The 15011-nt window shown below is 47.0% G+C and overlaps 1 pseudogene; it reads left to right on the top strand.

The window, feature by feature from the left end:
• The first annotated feature begins 14007 nt into the window (after nucleotides 1-14007).
• LOC101530171 (protein SOX-15-like) lies at nucleotides 14008-14912 on the top strand (annotated as a pseudogene).
• Nucleotides 14913-15011: the final 99 nt, after the last annotated feature.

The raw sequence follows: 15011 nt of genomic DNA, 5'->3' as shown, positions 1-15011 counted from the left end.
GCCCACACCCCTTCAGCCTGAGTCAGACAACACACGCCATAGGATTCTTGCCAACTCAGGGAACTTAAGATCTCCCAGTCCCATGTGCCTCACTCTCTCTTCCATCTCGTCCCGCTCCTTGAGTAGCAGTTGTATCATTGTGGGGGAATCAGCCCCCCTGAATGAGGGAGCTCCGAGTGTGGCAGGAAATTCACCCTGTTCCTCCCCCATGAACCCTCTCCCACCACTGTCTCCTCAGTCTCCCAGCTACTTGCCTACCGTCCCCAGATGTCCCCGTCAGGACACAAACCAGAGGCAGTTCTGCCACGAGGAGAGGCCAGGCTCAGTGGGAGCAGTAGACTTGGCCCTCATGTCTTCCATGGAGGAGACTGGGGTTCCATCTGAATGTTCTACTGAGGGCACACCAGAGCCTGATTCTATAGTCTTCACCCCACCTGAATCCCCTCAGTATTCCCCCTTGGTTCCCAGCAACCCCTTCACTGTGCGTGCATCCTCCACAGAGAGCCACACCTGTGTCACCATTTCCCCAATGGCTTCACACCACCCATCATTGTCACCAACACGACCATACCAATCGATACATCATTCTTCCGCTTCTGGCACCTCCTTCCCTAGGACACCCAATTCTGCAGTGTCATTCCCAGGGCCATATTCTGAGTCCACAGGGGTCTCCACCATCTACCACATGTTCACCCTTCCCTCAACGTGCAGCCCAACCTCTACCCGAGGGGAATTTCCCAGCTCCCAAGAGCAACTCTGCAACGACTTGAATAATCTGAGCAACATCACACATGACTCACTTGGGGATGCCCAGAACAACCGAGGGCTCCCCATCCAGTCTCCCATTCCCTCAACCCAACCCCACAGATTCTCTCCCGTGGCACCTAACTACTCCCCAACTATGACCACACCCCTTCAGCCTGAGTCAGACAACACACGCCATAGGATTCTTGCCAACTCAGGGACCTTAAGATCTCCCAGCCCCATGTGCCTCACCCTCTCTTCCATCTCGTCCCGCTCCTTGAGTAACAGTTGTATCATTGTGGGGGAATCAGCCCCCCTGAATGAGGGAGCTCCGAGTGTGGCAGGAAATTCACCCTGTTCCTCCCCCATGAACCCTCTCCCACCACTGTCTCCTCTGTCTCCCAGCTATTCGCCTACTGTCCCGAGATTTCTCCGTCAGGACACCAAGCAGAGGCAGTTCTGCCTCGAGGAGAGGCCAGGCTCAGTGGGAGCAGTAGACTTGGCCCTCATGTCTTCCATGGAGGAGACTGGGGTTCCATCTGAATGTTCTTCTGAGGGCTCACCAGAGCCTGACTTCAAGGTCTTCACCCCACCTGAATCCCTTCACAATCCTTCCTTGCGTCCCAGCAACCCCTTCACCCTTCCAGAATCCCCCATGGGAATTCCCACATCTGCTGCCATTTCCCTAATGGCTTCACACCACCCGTCGTTGTCTCCAACACGACCAAGCACATCTATACAAAATTTTCCCCCTTCTGACACCTCCTCCCCTAGAACATCCAATTCTGCAGTGTCATCCGGTAGCCATAACGTGGCACCTAGCTACTCCCCAACTATGACCACACCCCTTCAGCCTGAGTCAGACAACACACGCCATAGGATTCTTGCCAACTCAGGGAACTTAAGACCTCCCAGTCCCATGTGCCTCACTCTCTCTTCCATCTCGTCCCGCTCCTTGAGTAGCAGTTGTATCATTGTGGGGGAATCAGCCCCCCTGAATGAGGGAGCTCCGAGTGTGGCAGGAAATTCACCCTGTTCCTCCCCCATGAACCCTCTCCCACCGCTGTCTCCTCTGTCTCCCAGCTACTCGCCTACCGTCCCCAGATGTCCCCATCAGGACACAAACCAGAGGCAGTTCTGCCACGAGGAGAGGCCAGGCTCAGTGGGAGCAGTAGACTTGGCCCTCATGTCTTCCATGGAGGAGACTGGGGTTCCATCTGAATGTTCTTCTGAAGGCACACTAGAGCCTCACTCCGTTATGTTTACTTCTGCCTCCTCTGACTATGCCCCCTCGTGTTCCAGTGCCCCATCTTCATTTGAACCCCGTTGTTCCTCTCCTTTTGCTCCTGGTCCATCACTGCCATGCCTCTTTCTATCTCCCATTTCACACTGCTCTACCCCAAGTGACTGTATGGTTGAGGAGAAGTTTGCTCTCCTGTCTCAGGGACCTGCTCTTTTTTCAGGCTTTTCAGATGGTTCTTCCACCATCCTCACTATCCCAGCTTTCCCAAACCTTAATCCCCTTGGTGTTTCAACTAGCTATGCCCCAACAGTCCATGGATTTCCACCTGAGTCAGACCACCAGTTTCACGGATCTGCTTTTGAGTCAGGGCCTTCAAGATCTCCCTGTCCTGTGTCCCTCAGTGTCTCTTCTATCTCATCCTCTTCATTGCCCACCAACATGACAGATGAGGGGGAGTCAGCCCTCCAGACTCAGGGAATTTCTGGTGTTTCCAGAACTTCACAATGTTCCTCTCCCCCGACTGTCATCACATCACACCCATCTCTCCGTCTTTCCTCCAACTCCTCTTGCACTTCCCCCACTGGCCCCACAATTCTGGGTGAGTCAGCCCTGCTGAACTCAAGGAGACTCAGTTCTCCAGGAACTTTAGGCGCCTCCTCCCCATTGTCTGCCCTCACATCTCCAGCTCTCAGAGAATCTTCCATGTCCCTTAGCAACTCCCCAAATGACCCCATGTGGACCATGGCTTCCAACCTCCAGGCACAGGCTGCACTCTCCTCTCCTCATTTCCCAAGGGAGACTGCCCACCTGACAGGGCCAATACCTGCACCCCTGCAGGCCACTCTCACTTGCTTTGCCACATCCACTCCTTCTTACCCCAGAGTCCCTGGAGACTCTGCCATTCCCCACCTCTATGCTCAGATTCATCCATCTCATGGATTGCTTCCTGAGAGAGCCACACACACCCACAACCCCAGTCCCAGTCTTCCCTGCAACAGAGACCATTTCAGTGGTCGCCCTCACACTCACAGCTGCCCTTCCACTTGCTACTGTCATGGGGTGGCTCGCAGAAGAGGTGCTGGTAACAGGCACCCTCATCACCCTGGCCGCTATGCTCCTTGAGCACCCAGGGTCATCTCCCTAGCTAATGGCTGCCAGTGCCCATGCAGCCAGCAAGCCCCAGTTGCCTTCATGCCTGCAGGCTACCCTGCCAGTGTCATGGCTGGTTTTACCCTCTTTGACTGGCACTGACACTGAAGGAGGAGCTCCAGCAGAAGATCTCTGCTTGAGAAAGGTGATCCTGTCCCCACTTATCATGCTTCTTTCATTTACATGATGTATGTTTCCTTTCTGGCTTCAGCAGAAATGACAGGGTTCACAACATTCCAATCCTGTTCTTGCTGTCATTGGGCAAGACTCTATTGGGTCCTGTGATGTGATCATGTTAAGTTCTGTTTTGAATTACACCTGTGCCAGGTGACTAGTACTCTTGGGGTTCTCATGGATGATTTTTGTGTAAATTGATGAGGAAGTCTTTGCATTCATTTTCTCTGTACAGACTGAGACCATCTTGCAGTTTTTGTCTTTTATGGATGGATATGTTAGATTCATTGAGTTTGTGATGCTAAATCCACTTTGAAATTGGAGGTCATATCCTAGACGGTCTTGTTTTACCTCTAACTGCCGTACAGAGGAGCACTACACACTGATTCCGATTTGGAAGTCCTGATTGCCAGCAGTGCAGAGGAGCTCATGCTGAAAGACCTCTCAACCCCAAACTACAGAAACATTTGGTGTATATGTTGGCAAGATTACAGAGAAAGATACCCATCCCTCTCTAAGTCTGGCAATCTAAGTATCCATCTTGAAATTCCTTCAGAGTAGAATGAGTTTTTCATGTCAGGATCAAGTAGAAATGATGGAATAAGACATGACTTGCAAATTTGTTTTCTGAATAATTAACTGAGAACTTAAGAATTTAACTTTTGTGTATGAACAACCTAGGAAAACGTTGACCAAAGTATCCAATGTTTTCTACAGATTTTAAGACTTGAGTACATGTATGGGAAACATGTATCTCTTAGATTTATGCATTTGAATGATATATGCACTAAGAGTAAAAAATGATAGATCAACATGGTATATTTTCAGTTATGAATTTTATCAAACAAATGTAGAAGCTAAATTGGATTTGGTATTGAATGTGTAACATACAAGTATATTGTTTCCCCGGTAAACTAGATCACGAATGTGTAAATAACCTAAAAACATTTTGATTTCTTTCTACCATATGTCCAAAACAGCCTATATGTCACATGAATTACAAACATATTGAGCTATGTAGCAGTTTTAATTTTTTTAATCTATTTTATTGTATTGTTGTGGATAATCTTTACAGTTAATTACAGTTAAAGAAAAAAAGGTTCAGGGGGATAGGGAAGTGGGTAGCAGTTTTAATTTATGAGTGTTCTTTTTTCAGCCAATTAGAATGTGTTCCTTCAATAAATTTTACCTTGTAGCAACACAGTAAGCACACATACAATACACGTGATATGACAGAACAAGTAGTTTTTGTAGTATATATGTTTTTAGTTCTTTAGTTCTTTAGTTGATGTTTGAAAATAACCACCAGTTGACACTGCTTTTATTAATGTGAATTAGCCCTATTTAAATGGTTGTGTGTTTTGAAGAAGAGTACAGAACTGCAATTCACAAACACTTTAAGCAGCCATGACTGAAGCATAAACTCATGAACCAACAACAGGAGGGAAGCGTTGACTCCATAGAGCGTTTTGAATGCAGCTGTAGGCTTTTAAAGCCACTTGCAGTATTTTGACATCAGGGCCTTTGTTTTTTTATTAAGACAGTAACTAAAACTGGTAGCAATGCATGATCGTCAGACTTTTTGACATTTGGACATTTGTATCAGAATGTTTCATATCAGTATAAGTTAAAATGTGCCCCCACCTGGCATCTGGGCAGTACCTTTGGTATAATCCCAACTGCCTCTTCGTGAATTTTCTTGCCAGGCTGGGAAATACAGCCTTGGGTTGTATTTGGCCTTGTCTTACAACTTTTGTTGAAGTTGGATTGCAAACTTTGTGATTTTTTTTTTTTCTGACTAGCTTGTATAATATTTTTAGTTGTCTTAAACTGAATAGAATTATTTTGAAAATATTCAGTTATTTGAAAGAGAGACATTTCTCTCATAGGCTGGTTCACTCTTCAGATGCTTGCTACAGTCAGAGTTGCTCCTAGCTGGGAGCAGGGGTATTAGGGACCCATAGATTCGAGCGGGACTGGCTGCCTCCCAGAGGGCACATTAGCAGGAAGCTGGAATTAGGCCTGCACCAGGAGCACAGCCCAGTTCCTCTGATTTGGATTCACATATCAAACGGCACCATAACTTCTGTGCCAAATGCCTACCATTGCTCCAACCCTCACATTAGCCAAATGCATACATGTTTGTCATGCTATTGGTAGTGACTTTTTCATGTAATGAATGTGCTTGCCTTTTGCCAGTTTGGGCATTATATTTCTTTAAAGGTGATCTGTCAGCTTTTGAATTTGTTTTGTAAATGCAGTCTTTATTTGCACTTGTGGAAAATATTTACATTTATCATGCTTTTTTCTGAGTTGTTCTCTACTATGTGTTTAAACCGTCATGTCCATTTAACACATTTGATCGATTGTTTTGCTGATTTCATTTTTTTCTAAAACATAATGTTTGCAAAAATTGTCCTACATTTCTGTACTATCATCTGAAATATCATATTTATTTAAATCTTTATTCATAGCAAATTAGCAGGTTTTGGCTATCCAAAAAATATGGGCCTAGATAAAGCATAAAAGATTGTCTTTTTTTCATTATTACTTTTTGATGATATTGACAGAGTTGATCAGAGTGGAAAGTCTCAACTGTTAGGGGAAAGTGGGTGATACCATTGTTTCCAGATTTTCTTTTTCTTCTTGCTGCATCTGGCAGTAGAGAGCAGACCATGGGATAAGCCACACCCAGCCTCCCAAATGCCTTAGAACTCAGGGATGGGGAGCAGCCACCGTTTGTCACCCAAGGGTCCCTGATGTGGTGTGATGTTCTAGGCAAACATCCCTTCATACCTTGTCTCAAAAATGCTCTAGGTAAAACCAACTCATCCATGTCACATGCAAAAGAACATTTGAACTCAAGTCTCACATCAATCGTGAAGCAGAGCATATTTCTTTTCTTAAAATATATTTTTCTTTGATTTTTAAATTGTATGGTACAGTTTCATATAGACTGTGGTTATCCTCTGCCAAACTCCCACCTCCCAACAGATTTCTCCCATTTTACTACAATGATGTAGCACTTCAGAAGGAATCATAATTCTACCAGTCTCTTATTTAAGTGCACCCTGACATTGTTGGTACAGGCAATGTCAACAGTCCGGCATCTCATTGTCTACACATGTCCAACAGTTTCACTGGGAATCCATGTCTTGTTTGGAAGCAGGAATGCATGGTTACTCAGTGGCACGTTTTTTCATGGTGCTGTTATTTGTTGTTGTTGTTGTTGTGGCTGGTGTTCTAGCTCATACCAATTGTTGACTTGTTTCATGACTTCTCAATTATGGAAATGTATAGTGATGGAGTACTGCGCTCTACCATATCCAGATGTGGGGGTATAATGCAAAGTAAATTTCAATCCATGATTTCTAGTTGGTTGTGGCTGTGCTGCTTAGGCTCCTCCTATGGTGTTTTTGGTAGATAGGTTGGGTGTTTCTCAGTTCAGATCTTTTCACGTGTAGGCTCGTCGACTGTCAGGGTAAGGTCATAGTTCTTCTGCAGCTCAGTATTTGCTAAGTGAGTGCTTTATAATAGTGTTCAAACAGTTTTTAGAAGGTATCACCTTTTTTTAAACTTTCTAAAAAATGATGGAAATCTCAGTTTGGAAGCATTTTATTGAGAAATTGATTAAAAGTTATGAAAATGATCCCTTCCTTTAAATACATTAACATACCACCAAGCAGCCTCTTCCAAACTCCAGAGATCTGTGCGTGTGTTCCCTAATATTTAGATCTCATCAGAGCTTGCTAAACATGATCTCAACAATCTGAAATAGTCATCAAGGACTTTTATTTTAGAAAGAGGCAGCTCTGGACAGAAATACAATTCAAGAAAAAATACTGAATCAGATATTTGTGGAAGCACTATGTTTGCTTCAGTAAACATAAAAGAAATAGTAGCACTTGGTCAAGTTAGTTTTCAATTTTAGAAAACTAACACTTTAACAATATTCATTACACCCTACCATGCTGTTGATTGTAATAATATTCATACTATCACCCATGGGCCAAGCTCCTCTTCCCACTTCCCCACCAGCACCAGAGTCTGGAACCAGGGGACTGGCCTGCCCCTCCCCCACTCCTGCTCCTGCCTTTTCCCTGTCCTGCCCTGCTGTTTTAACCTTTTTTTTCTCCCAGGGGAGGGACGTTAGGGGGGTAAACTAATGAACATCTCTAAAGGAGGGGAAAAAAAAGAAGAGCAAAATGCCTGAGGTGGAAAAAAAAACCTAACTTGTAACGAGTTCACAGCAATAAGCCTTTTCTTAAATGACTTTTTTAACTTTTATTGGAAGGTCAGATGCAGAGAGGAGGAGAGACAGAAAGATATTCCATCTGATGATTCACTCCCCAAGTGACTGCAGTGGCAACAGCTGGTGCTGTACCGATCTGAAGCCAGGAGCCAGGAACCTCCTCCAGCTCTCCCACATGGGTACAGTGTCCCAAATCTTTGGGCCATTCTCCACTACCTTCTCAGGCCACAAGCAGGGAGCTTGATGGGAAATGAAGCTGCTGGAATTAGAACTGGCGCCCATATGAGATCCTGGCACATTCAGCTCAAGGACCTTAACTGCTAGGCCACTCTGCCTGGCCCAGCAATAAGCTTTTTTTTTTTTTTTCTATTTTTATTTTTAATTCATTAATTACATTGTATTATGTAACACAGTTTCATAGGTACTTGGACAATAAGCTTTTTCTCTCAAGATTTTGAATTGACCTGGGTTAACATAACTCTTCAGTTACTAATTTCAAGCAAGGATTACATTGCTGAGCTTGGTTCCAAAATATGTGTGTGTGTGTTTGTGTGTGTGTGTGTATGTGTGTGTGCATATGTGGTGCCAAACAGAGTGTGTCTCAACATTTGTCTTTTGAAAAAGTTTGAAATTGTCATCATGTGTTATTATCTGTGTTTATTGATCAAAACATGTTTTTGATCTTGTTAATTAACTTTTAGAGTTCTTGTTAGAGCATTCTTTCCTTGTTTCAAATGTACAGCTGACTTCACACATTTGGTAAATGTTTTTAGAGTTTTTATTTCAGTTTTCACTTGACAATGTTATGTAATTAATCTGGTGTTTCCAACCCCTTTCTTCACCCCTCCTCTTGTCTCTCTCTCTGACACTGAGGACTCAGAATGCACAGTTTGATCTCCAGACCTTAACTGTGTGGCTAAATTATTACCCTAATCATCTCCTCATGGACATCACCTTAAAACTGTCAGCATGTGTCCATGAGTACAAATTTCTAGCTCAGTGCATTAAAGAATTTAGGGATAGAATTGAACATCCCCCGGGCTGACACCCCAAGGCTGCCTCTGTGGCCCACTTCAACCAGGGCCCAGGGGAAGAGTAGTGAGCTAGACAACAGGAGGCCTGTTCATGTGGCTTTATCCAGTAACCTGTCTCAGGGAGACCCAGCAAGGCCAGTCCACCCTCAAGTTGACCTGCTTTCAACTTGGGAGGCCAGAAGACTGGGCAACCAGCTACCAATCATAGAAGTGGCTTTCAAAGCATCTTGTCAGCTCTGCCAAGAGCCAAGCCACTAGGAATGGGACTTTTCTGGGGGTCAAAAAATCCCTGGGTCAGGACCATGGTTGGCCACCAGCTAGAAAACCCTTCACTCTGCCCAGCCCCTGAAGTGTTCATTGCCATGGAGAAACAGCCTACAGTCAACAGCATCACAGGTAAAGCTGTATATTCCATCCAGAGTCACCATCTGTTCTGTATCAGCCTCCCTTTCAAGGCCAGCTCTCCTCTTTGTCCAGCCAGGTAATGGGAGTCAACGGAGGTCTCCCCATGGAGTTTCACACTTCCTTTATGTCATCTCTTCCAGCACCCCACATGAAGAGAGAGATGGTCCTGAACCTCTCACACGCCTAACAAACTTCAGAATTTTCCTTTGTGCATCTAGACTTAAAACTCAAGTGCACATGTATGTGAGAAATCAGAATCAGTGTTTGCTAGCTGTCACTGCAGCCTTGAATGTCACTGTCAACTGGAGCCCTGGCCTTACCGTAGGCCCTTACTTTGCTCCTGCTAAGCTCAGAAAGACCAAAGCAATCACCCTAGCTCTTGCTGGCAGCCAAAGTCCCCATGAGCAGGGGGAGAAAATGAGCATAGGACCAACAGCAGACTCGTTTATCTCCACTAGAATATGGACAAAAACATTTCTCTTTCCCACAACCATATATATTATTTTGTTGCTTCTTTTTATGTCTGGTTTCTTTTTTAAAGCCTTACTGGACAGTCTTTACCAGTCATTCACACATGTGCAGCCCAAGTCTCCCCACTAAGATCATACAACAAAAGGCTGGGATGTTGGGACTGAGGACAAGTGACCCTAGTTCCCTGCCCGCTCGGAAGGTCAACACTTGCCACAATGATCCATCTGCCAGCACAGAGGCACCCCAAGAAGCTCCTCAAGACCCAGCCTCAGAGACTGCATATCCCAGTGAGCTTCAGGAGGAACTCCAGCCATCCTTTCAAAGGGACTTTTGATGAGTAGCCCCTCCCTTCACTCTTGTGTCACCACTCAATTTCTAGCCAAACCATTAACCAGTTTCTTTTGCAGGGCTAGCAACCTCCCATTCTTCCCCCACCAAACTGAAACCACCACCAAGAGAACACCTTGCCCAAATTCAGCTTGAAGAATCAAACGGGAGAAATGTCCTCGACTCCTACTGGCCTCCACAGTCACCTGACCTCACTCTTTGTGGACTGTGGGTGGCAGGTCAATGAGGGGCCCTGACAGTTGCTGCTACTTTTCATTAAAAACCCGGGCATCACTCTGACCCAATCACCACCACTCAATCCGGCCTCCTTTCTCCCAATCCCTAAGAAGCCACTGACTACACACTCCTGTCCTCAAATTACTGATTTTTATTTGTCTCCTAGGGACAACCTACAGGATAAACTTCTCCCATCACCTGATCTCACACTCTTCGTGGATGGCAGTTCAGTGTGCAGGCCTGACGAACATCACTGTGTGACCTATATGACAGTGACCTTGGACTCCATGCTTGAGGCACAGTGCCTCCCCCAAGGAACTCCTCCCCAAAGGGCTGAACTGTACGCACTGATTCGGGCATTAACATTAGCTCAGGGGAAATGAGTCAATATCTACACTAACTCCAAGCATGCTTTTCTCATTGTTCACTCACACTCAGCTACCTGGCAGGAGAGAGGATTCCTCCCCACCAAAGGTAATCCTATTGTTAATGCCTCTTTGATGAACAGATTTCACCAAGTTCTCTGTTTCCAAACACAAGAGATAATTCTTCACTGCCGGGGACACCAGTCTTCAATGTACCCAGTGACACAAGGCAACAAGAAGGGTGACCAAACTGCGAGGCGTCTGGCAAACCCAAGAGCAAGTGCCCCCATAATCTTCCTATCTACTTCCCTTAAGCCTACCTACTCTCAACAAGAATGACAGGACCTGCTCACTTCCAGTGCCCAGGAACATCAGAGGCTGGATCTTCACGGGCAACAAGATCACACTCTCTTCTCATGCTGCCCTGTCCCTCCTCACTGATATCCACAATTCTCTGCATGTGGGGCCTGACTCTTTATTCCGGTTTCTTGCCCATTATTCTCGTGCCCTAATATGTGTGGACTTCTCAAACAGATCCATGCTTCATGCCCAACTTGCTCCATATTCTCCTCACAGGGAGCACTTAAACCAAGGGTACCCACTCAAAAACTTACAGGTGATCAACCTGGGGAAGACTGGCAAATAGATTTCACCCATATACCGACACAGAAGAAATTCATTACCCTACTTAAAAACATGACTCCTTTTCCGGTTGGGTAGCAGCATTTCCAATGGCCAAGGAGACATCAGCAGTGGTGGCAGAAACCCTATTTAACAACATCATTCCCAGGTTAGGTTTGCCTCTGTCCATCCAGTCTGCCAATGGGCCTGCTTTCATCTCACAGGTCACCCAACAGGTGTCAGAGGCCTTACCCATCAGCTGGAGCTCAGACCCTCATGGGTGGATTGATTCCCCTGGGCTCTAATATACATCAGGGTCAGCCCTCGCAAGCCCTTTGGATGGAGCCCATTTGAGCTGATGTATGGCCGACCCTTCCTGGTTACCCACCAGCTCCCTACAAAGTCTCCTCCCTTGGCTAACTGTTTCCCTTCTCTGACTCTGATTCTCAAGCTTCTCCGAGAACATGCAGACCTGTGTCTCCCGTGTCCTGACCCGAATGTGCCAGTGTACACGGATGTCCTTCCTCTCCAACCCGGAGACTCGGTTCTACTCAAGACTCTTCACCCAGACTCACTTCAGCCAGGGTGGACCAGGCCTCACATGGTGATCCTTACCACGCACACTGTGGCCAAACTTCTTGGTCACACCTCCTGGTTCCATTGTTCCCATCTAAGTCCTTTCCAAACCTCTACCTCATCTCAGTGGAAGGTGCAACAGACAGGGCATACCACACTAACCTTTCAATGCCAAAGTGCCTCCCCTGCCTCTGACCCTACTCCTAATAATTCTCTACCTCACGTTAACCAAACAGACAAAATAATTCACACAATTCAAGCAGCAACTTCAGTCTCGATATTGAGGCATCCACACTCATATCATGACTTATTCCAATACTCGCTCTGCTAGTAATTATATGTCTCTTATGAACTATTGCCCCTTGTTTTCCAATGTTCTTTCAGAAGAAAATTCATAATGCCCCATGGACTGCCTTCAACTAGATGCTGCTCTACTCCTACACTCTGGTACCCATGGAGCTTCTTCCGGACCTCACACAAAAAACAACAACCCCCTTCAGCAGGTAGCAGCCAGATCAATTTCTTCGCCCTCTTTCCTATACCAAGAGACTGGAATGATGGCTACCAAGGTGGCCGGAGATGGGTGGAATTTGCCTTCAAAAACCCGGAATGAATGGTGGAATTCTGGCAGGCCCCTCAGGCACTGAGACCACTGTTGCACCAATGAGGGGTACAGACCCATATTCCCCCACCAATAAGGGCCAAGGCGACCCCCGTTTCAGTTTCCATGTCAAGGAGAGTTTAAAAGGGCCCCTTCCCCATCTCTTCCATGCTTCTTCCTCTGTAGCCCACACCTTCCTGTCTGTCCTTTCTGCTGCATGGGGAAGGGAAGCCTGTGAAATAAAGGCCAACTAAATTATTTTCATATATTTGGCTGAGTTATTCTTTCCCTGGTGGTCAGCGAATCTAACATTTGGCTAGCCGGGAATCTAACAATAGTTGATGCATGGATACACTCAACTGAAATCTTTAGCATTAATATTTTTAAGATTTATTTTATTTTTATTGCAAAGTCAGATATACAGAGAGAGGAGAGGCAGAGAGGAAGATCTTCCATCCATGGATTCACTCCAACAGTGACTGCAACATCCAGTGCTGTGTGGATCAAAAGTCAGGATTCCTCCAGGTCTCCCGCATGGGTGCAGGGTCCCAAGGCTTGGAACCATCCTCAACTGCTTTCCCAGGTCAGAAGCAGTGAGCACAAAGGGTAGTAAAACTGCCGGGGTTAGAACCGGTGCCCATATGGAATCCCGGCACATTCAAGGCGAGGACTTTAGCAGCTAGGCCACCACACCGGGGCCAGCATTATTACTTAATATAAATAGTTTTGTAATATCCAATAAAACCATGTTTTTCCTACATGAGCTAAATATTCTGTTAGAGGGATAACAAAATCACTAAAATGAGAGCTATTGTTACATTATGTTAAGGAAATTCATTTATTTAACTGGTTAGGATTTTGACTTTAGTAACTGCACACAATTTGTTAGTAGGCTTGTGAGTTTTATAGGTTGCATTTTTTTAAAGATTTATTCATTTTTATTACAGCCAGATATACACAGAGGAGGAGAGACAGACAGGAAGATCTTTCATCCAATGATTCACTCCCCAAGTGAGCCGCAATGGGCCAATGCGCGCCAATCCGAAGCCAGGAACCTGGAACCTCTTCCAGGTCTCCCACATGGGTGCAGTGTCCCAATGCATTGGGCCATCCTCAACTGCTTTCCCAGGCCACAAGCAGGGAGCTGGATGGGAAGTGGAGCTGCCGGGATTAGAACCGGTGCCCATATGGGATATCGGGTCTTTAAAGGCGAGGACTTTAGCTGTAAGGCCATGCCGCTGGGCCCTATAGGTTGCATTTTTAAACGGTTGCACTGACAGTTCAACATTATAGGACTAGCGCTGGTTCTTCCATGAAGTTTGGCAAGCAACAGGAAACTAATCCATGTACAGTGTTGATTCTGAAATAGAATTTCAGACATGGTGTATTTCCTGAATTTAGTAGCATTCATGTGGAAGTCACTCTTATTGAAAATAGAGTCCAGCTGCTAGGCCTGACTGCTCAGATAGCTCGGCCTTGTGTGGGGCGGGGGTGTGGTGGCCTGCGGGAAGTGTTAGGGGCTGGGAAGAACAGGACACCAGCTTGGCCTCAGGGAGAAAGGGGTGTTGGAGACCACGCTCTGGGAGGGGCTGGGGAGGAGTCAGTGTTTAAAGCTGTTCCCCCATCCGGCAGCCAGCCTCAGATCCATCCCAGGTACGAGAGGCCTGCTGCACCAGGGCGCCTTGGCAGCGGCCGGGACAGAGCAGCGCTTCTCACCTTCCCAGAAGGTTTGTCAGTCGGGTCACAGCAGCAGGGATGGGGGCCGGTGGGCGGACTTTGAAAAACAGTTAAGAACACCTCTCCAGGGATACCGGTCAGTAGGTCCTGCTTCTGACTCTACAAGGCGTGCCAGATTGGCTGGGAGCAAAGACTCCATTTCAAGAACTCCGGACTTGCAGGTGGCCTGCGCCTTCCAAGGACCCAGCTTTCCTTGTCTGCGACTCAGTTTGGGGAGGACACATATAAGGGTCCACAGCTCACCTGGAGGGGACCGCCTTTAGGACGCCTTTCTGCCTCCCCATGGCACTACCTGGATCCTCTCACACCCAGGCCTAGAGCCTGGAGCCTCCTGCTCCCCCAGGAAACACCAATTCCCCAATTTTGGGACTCCAGGAGCCAGAGGGCACTGGCAGCCCAGGAGCCCTGGTCTGTGCTGGGCTGCCCCAGGAAAAGGTGAAGCGGCCCATGAACGCCTTCATGGTGTGGAGCTCTGCTCAGCGCCGCCAGATGGTGCAGCAGAACCCCAAGATGTACAACAGAGATCTCCAAGCGCCTGGGCGCGCAGTGGAAGCTGCTGGGTGAGGACAAGAAGCGGCCCTTTGTGGAGGAGGCCAAGCGGCTCCACGCCCTGCACCTGCGTGACTACCCCAACTACAAGTACCGACCTCGGCGCAAGACCAAGAACACCGGCGCTGGGGTAACGAACTCCAGCCAAGGAAACGGCGGCCAGCCCTGGGGACCAGGTTTCGTGACCACCCCAGTGAGCAGAGTTTTTTGGTACCAACCCCCCAACTACTCAGCCTACTTGCCAGGTCACTACAGCTCCTCCCACTACAAAGCCGAGGCGCCCCTGCCCTGCTCCATCCCTCAGAGCAACCCAGAGCAGCTCAGAGCCGAGCTGCTGCCTTCCTACAACCCCTACCCATCCCCTGCCTCCCCCGCTCACTACAGTTCCCCGTTGCCCGGCGCTCCCCTGCCCCTCACCCACCTCTGACCCACATGGATGTGGATCTAACTGTAGGACCGCCCCCCCGCCCCCCACACCTGTTTCTATAAAGCAGTCTTGAATTAGCCAAAAAAAAAAAAAAAAATA

This window comes from Ochotona princeps, unplaced genomic scaffold (assembly GCF_030435755.1).
Source record: "Ochotona princeps isolate mOchPri1 unplaced genomic scaffold, mOchPri1.hap1 HAP1_SCAFFOLD_320, whole genome shotgun sequence".
NCBI classification, from domain to species: Eukaryota; Metazoa; Chordata; class Mammalia; order Lagomorpha; family Ochotonidae; genus Ochotona; species Ochotona princeps.
This window is presented reverse-complemented; position numbering and strand designations above follow the sequence as displayed.